Below are 7,027 nucleotides of genomic sequence, written 5' to 3' on the forward strand. Positions count from 1 at the left end.
TTCATACACAGGCCAGAGATATAGTGTAAACTCAACATTGAAAGTGCAAGACTTTTTAAAGAAATATGGAAAGAAACTTTCATCTAATAGGGGAAAGTCCAAAGAAGAGGAATCAGATAAAGAAGAAGAAGAAGAAGAAGAAGAAGAAGTTCTAGAGACCCAACCACAGGACAGCCAAAGAGAATCAGATACAGACCAAGAAGAAGAGGCCAAAGCAGCACCATGAATGGAAACAAGAAGACAGACCAAACATAAGCAAGCTGATAGTAGAGTAAAGACATGTGATGGATAGAGAACAAATTAGAATCCTTACAATCAACACAAATGGACTTTAATCACCGCTGAAGAGGAAAAGGACATTTTTACAGTTGCAAAAACTTAATTTGGACATAACTTGGCTACAAGAAACTCATATTAGACGAACTGATCAGCAATTATTAGAGTGTAACAGATTGGGAAAAACCTTTATGGCTTCGGATCCAAAGAAGAAAAAAAGAGGCGTAGTAACATATATTAAAGAGAAGCTCAACCCTAAATCTTTGCCTCTGAAGATGGTAGAATTTTGATGGTGGAAATTCAAAGAGAGTGAAAGAAAATTTTAGTGACTAATATTTATGCACCAAATGACCGCCAAGAACAATTTTATAAGGACCTGGAACAGGAACTAGCAACTCATGAATATGAAGAACATTGTCTGATTGGAGACTATAATGCAGGCTTCAATAAAGTACAAGATAGAAAAACAGCCAAACAAATTAAAAAACCTGGAATATTCCTACCAAAGATGTTTCTACAGTTAGAAGAAGAATATAATTTAGTTGATGCCTGGATAACAAGAAATCCGATAACAAAGGACTTTTTATTCTCAAAGACACAAGTCCTAGTCTAGAATCAATATGTGCTGGATCTCAGTGAGTTTGATGAAGAATGTAGGAGAAGCAGAACATAACCCTGTATTTCTGAAAATGGAAGCTGAATATACAACACTTGAAAAATGAGACGTTTGTGATGGAGACAAAAAAGGAGCTAGAACATTTTTTCAAACAAAATATTCCACTGGATATCTCCATAAATACAGTCTGGGTTGCAAGTAAGGCCTTCTTCAGAGGTATGGCAATTAAATTCAAAGCAAAACAAAAGAAAGGCAGGTCAAAAAAATTCCAGGAGCTGAAAGATCAATTAACAAAGCAGGAAGAAAAGATGAAAAAGTACCCAAAGGTTAATGAGTTGAAAATAAAAAATACAATTGATACATCATCAAATTAATGTGATATTATCTGAAGAAATTGCTAAGAAAATAAAGTTTGCAAAACAAAATTTTGAAAATGCTAATAAATCAGGAAGATGGTTGGCATACAGACTTAGGAAAGAGAAGGAAAAATGTTTAATACATGTGCTGAGAGATGAGAATGGCTCAGAAAAGTATGATCAAGAAGAACTCAAGATGATAATAGAAAACTTCTACAAAAAACTATACCAGGCAAAGAGTATTTCTGTAGTCAGAGAGAGTACCTTAAGAAACACAATAATATCAAATTAAGCAAAGAACAGACAGTAAAATTAAATGGACCTATAACAGCACAAGAAATTGAAAAAAATTAAAGGGAAAGTGCCTGGACCAGATGGACTCCCAATAAAGTGCTATAGTACTTTTGAAGATTGCTTACTAATACCAAATAAAAAATTGTTGGGAAATATACTGGAAGAAGGGAATTTACCACAATCATGGAAAGAGGCTACTATCTCTTTGATACATAAAGAAAATACAGACTTTAAAGAAGTGAAAAACTATAGACCAATCTCACTTTTAAATGTGGATTACAAAATCTTTGCTGCTATTTTAGCATTGCGTTTGAAGAGGGTATTACTAGACATAATACATCAAGATCAAGCAGGCTGCCAAAGATATAATTGAGAAATAATGTGAGAATAATTTTAAATATTTTGGAATATTATGAAGCATATCCGGAAAAACAAATGGCATTAATTTTTTTTAGATGCAGAGAAAGCTTTTGACCATGTTAGTTCAAACTTCATTATTGAGCAACTATGAGAGATTGATGTCGGAGAAGAGTTTATTAAGATGACTCAAGCAATTTACACTCAACAAAACACCAAAGTGAGAATCAATGGAGATTTAACAAAAAAAGATAGCAATTGAGAAGGGAACGAGGCAAGGATGTCCATTATCCCAGTTATTATTTATTATCACTTTGGAAGTATTAAATAACCTCATCAGAGAAGACAAAAGTATTAGAGGAACAACAATACGTGGAGAAAAATATAAAATACAAGCCTTTGTGGATGACTTTTATTTTAGAAGAACCCAGCTTTTATTTTAGAAGCTTTTATTTTAGAAGAAGCCAGCACTTCTATAGACAGTCTGATGAAGAGCTTATGGAATTTGGAGAGATGGTGGGAATGAAAGTGAATAGGCAAAAGATAAAGATCATTACAAATAATATAACACAACCTATAATAAAAGAGCTGTTGGAGAAAACAAGATTTCAATTGGAGCGTAAATTAAAATACTTAGGTATTACCTTCACAAATAAATGTAGTTCTCTGATGGAAGATAATTATATGAAACTATTTAAAGAAATCCAAGAAGATTTGGATAAATGGAATAACTTGCAGTTGTCATTTATGGGAAGAATAGCTGCAATTAAAATGAATATACTTCCTAGACTTATTTTTCTATTCCAAACTATTCCAATTTTACTGAAACAATCATACTTTCAGGAACTGAACAAAATAACAATGAAGTTTATATGGCAAGGGAAAAAACCTAGAATAAAATTGAAGGCATTACAGGACTTTAAACAGAAGGCAGGCTTTAGTCATCCCGATTGGGGAACATATTATAAAGCTTAGATATGCTAAAGATAAACCTCAAGGGGTTGTTTTAGAACAATTGGAGTTTGACACACTTTTATATGAAACAAATAATAAATTGATCAAGAAATTTTATGTGTATTTGTGTACAGATAAAGATGGAGGATGAGATAATTAAAGAATGTATGTTAAAATAGCATATAACGGCAGAGAAATTGGCCAGAATGTATCCTGCAATGTCTAATAAATGCTGGAAATGTAAGATACAGGTAGGAAGTTATTTTCATGTTTGGTGGAAGTGTAAAGAGGTGGTGTTATATTGGAGAAGGGTTCATGAAATGTTACAAAAAATATGTTTGATCCCATCCGTTACCATTTAAACCTGAAATGTTCCTGTTTAATATTATGCCTAATGTAAAAGATAAGAAAGCTAAATATTTAATTATACATATAGTCACAGCAGCAAGAATTCTTTATGCTAAGTACTGGAAGAAATCAGATATATCAATGGAAAATGAACTTTTGACAAAAAACTATGAAACAATAGAAATGGATGTACTGTTGAACTTGAAAAATGTGAGAGGCAATTGGACACTGTTTTATGACTGGGTGGAAAAAAACTTCGAAGACCAAGAACAATGAATATATATAATATAAATTGGGAGAAACTCCAACTTGAAATATATAGAATCTTACTCTTTTCAGGAATCATAACAGAAGATTTTAGCGATTTGGTTGTGACACCAGTTTTAATAATTACATAAAAGAAAGAGAGCTGGAAACAAAGAATTATGACTGAAAAGTTGTAACAGCTGTCATACAAACTTGATGGAATTTCCCTTTATGTCTTATCCCATACCCTGTACCCTTCCTGCCCTTATATTTTCCTAATATGTTAAAACCTAATAATATATTTAATTATATAAAAAATAAAAATTAGTTTCCAAAATAACAATGCTATGTTATCATCTGCTATCCATCAGAATATGTTGGCAGTTATAACTCTAAGGTGCTTTGTTGCTAATCACATTGACTAATTAGAATTCTTACTGAAACGCAGTCTAAAGTCTTGCATATTTGAAAATAGGTATCTCTCTGTACTTTTAAGACAGCTGTAAACTATTCAGTTAAGCTCTAGGAATCTCATATGCTGCCAAATTAGATGTTACAACTCTTAGAAAATGAATAGCTGGCTTAGAGCCCAGTCCTTAGCAATTAATAGTACGAAATGAAGAACTGGAAAAAAAATCTTTTTAATAGCTTATACTTCAGGTATTAGACATAGTGTTTCTAGTGTCAGATCTCAACTTATAGGAAACTTGGCTATACTTCAGTAGAAATAGCTTGTAAATTACATTTTTGTGGTATAGAGTATGAGTATAAATACAATGCCTGTTTAAATAAATGCATAGCAGTCTATCATGATTGCTAACATTACAATTAGGAATGCCATGGCAAACATGTTTGGCAAGCAACATACTGTTTTTGACATCTACGTTTACTTGAGTCTCCATTCCTTGCTGCCATCTGACTGAACAGTTGTCAAACAGCTTTGTATCTGTAGTGGTGGAGTTTTGCATTTGGTGAGGAAATAAAATGATATATAGATTGGGAACTACAATCCCCATAAGACTGTGCAAAAATATGCATACATGAAATAATCTTCGTAACATGAGACTGGATCCAGCCAGCTATTTCACTCAATTTCACACATTTCCCCTCCGTACGACAGTCCCTGCCCCACATGGCTTTTGTTCATGCAGGTCCCATGATTCTCCATATAGTCTTTTTGGATGTTCAAACAGGATGCCTCCTTTTTTTACCAGCACAAAAGCTGGTTGGATCCAACCCACTAACTAAAGGTAGGATTTATTTAAAAAAAACAACAACACCACCCACATATTGCTATTTATGATCACTAACTGGTTGACTCATTGGTTTTCTCACTCTTTATTTAAACAATTTGCTGCCAAGCATTGTGCAATGACGACAAATGGGGGGCCGGTGTATGCAGGAACAGGATCGCTATTGGACTGTGTGACAACATGCATATGTGAAATAATGCTGATTTTACCGCACTTCACTGTTTATATCTGTGGAAAGTAATCCAGCAAATAGGCTCAAGCAGCTGCTGAACTGCCAACAAGTAATCAGATCCCTGCTCGCCACTGGTAAACAGGCTGGGAACCAAACGAGAAAGTATTTAAGCATCCTGTGAAGCAAAGCACCTTCCCCACCTTCCACCACCAATCCTCTCAAGGGTTAACATGAATGGTGATGGGCCTGTACTGACCTGCAGGCGTTGCTAATTGGGTTTTTTTATACCTGCAAGCGTCTTATCATCTTCAAGGCCAAAATTGGAAGCTGGTCAATTAAAGTCCCATAGGAACCTGTGATCTGTGATGGGAGGGGGAAGACTGGGAAAACTGATGTAATCTTCTTGCAGTTTCTCTTGGAGACCTGTTCTGATTGGATACCTTCATCACCTGACTTAATAGGCCGAAAATTATAACTTGGCCTGGGAACGAAGAAGCTATTTGAGATTATCATGGACTATAGGCCAAGACTATGTTCTGCAATTGCTAGAAATGTAGACAATGCTAATTGAGGCCTTCCTAACAAAATTCATTTTGGTGCTACCTAGTGCAGCTCTATAGAGTGCTAGGTAGCTGAAGCTAGCTTTGTTATTTTCTGTTTTGTATGATTTCGGAGTAATGTGTCAGCAATAACTATTTTTCTTAATATCTTTGAATAAACTTAACATTATTTTATAACAACAGCCTGGTTCTTGTGTGCACCTGCCCTGGGAACCCATCGGGCCAGCCTTACCTTGCGTTTCCTTGAAACATCCCTAATCACATTGTGTGGTCTTCAGAATCTTAGCCTGTCCTGTTCCAAAAAGTACCATGGCCTCATTCCCAATTAGATTTCCTTGACAATACTACCCCAGGTCTTACTTCTCACCCACTACAGTTTACTTCTGTTATAATGTTGAGCATTTGAGAGTGGAATCAACACCAGCTGGTTAATCACACCCATGTTGATTCTTCTCAGGAAACACTCATGTGTTAGTTGTATGAGGCAAACATGAGATTAGTAACTGCTGCTGTTCTTTGAAGATGCTTTTTCTGTTGTAGTGGCCTGTTAGAAATTATAATACAATTTGCAATTTGGACCTTAGTGAAAGTTTTCACACACACACGCACATACGCATGCACAGAGAGGGAGAGCAAGATGAATCTTTTAGCTTGTTTCCCTTTTCAGCTTTAGTAAGTGAGATCAATAAGGAAAATATAAAGTAACCATTTGCAGATAATTTGCATGTAATGATATATAAAAATGTTACTGCAGTGATTAGACATCGACTTCTTCAACCTTAACAGTACAGTCCTAAACAGAATTACACTTTTATAAATCCATTGAAGTCAATGAGCTCAGAGGAGTGTAATGCTCTTTAGGAATGCGATGTAAACCCTCTTTAAGTACAGTTATCTAGAGAGAGTTTGAAGTGACAAAAGTTCACAGTGTAGGGTTGCCAGGTCCACTTTCATCCCCAGCAGGAGACTTTGGGGGGACTTCCTGGAGGGGGGTGGGGTGTCCCCAATGTGATGACATAATGTCGGGGACATTCTGGCTCCAAGCCCCACCCCCGAGGGGACGGTCCTGCCGGCTGTGGCTCTGAGCGATCGGGTGCGCGGGGCCCTTTCCCAACGGCTGCCTACACTTAAAGGGTTCCCTTTAAGTGCAGGCAGCCGGAGGGCCCTCACGTGCCTCACTGCCCATCAGGCGCACAGGGCCCATTGCCCATCGGGTGCATGGGGCACATTGCTCATCGGGTGTGCGGAACCCTTTTGCCCCAACTGCCCGCACTTAAAGGGTTCCCTTTAAGTGCAGCCAGCCAGAGGGCCCTGTGTGCCCCATCTCCAAGTGAAGATCAGGTGTGTGGGGCCCTTTCCCGCTCGCTGCCTGCACTTAAAGCGTTCTTTTTAAGTGCAGGCAGGGGGCACGGGGACTGTAGCCACCCCTCTCCCTCCTCTCTGTCAAGAGAGAAGGAAGAGGGGTGGCTGCAGGTGTTGGGGCTTGGGGGCGGGGCTTCCCCTCCAGCTAGCTGGCTGATGGTGGGTTGAACCCCCCCAAAAGTAGGTAACCCCCGCTAAATGGGGGGGGGGCTGGGAACTGTATCACAGTGACA

The sequence above is a fragment of the Gekko japonicus genome, unplaced genomic scaffold (assembly GCF_001447785.1).
Source record: "Gekko japonicus isolate JY-2015 unplaced genomic scaffold, Gekko_japonicus_V1.1 scaffold282, whole genome shotgun sequence".
Taxonomy (NCBI): domain Eukaryota; kingdom Metazoa; phylum Chordata; class Lepidosauria; order Squamata; family Gekkonidae; genus Gekko; species Gekko japonicus.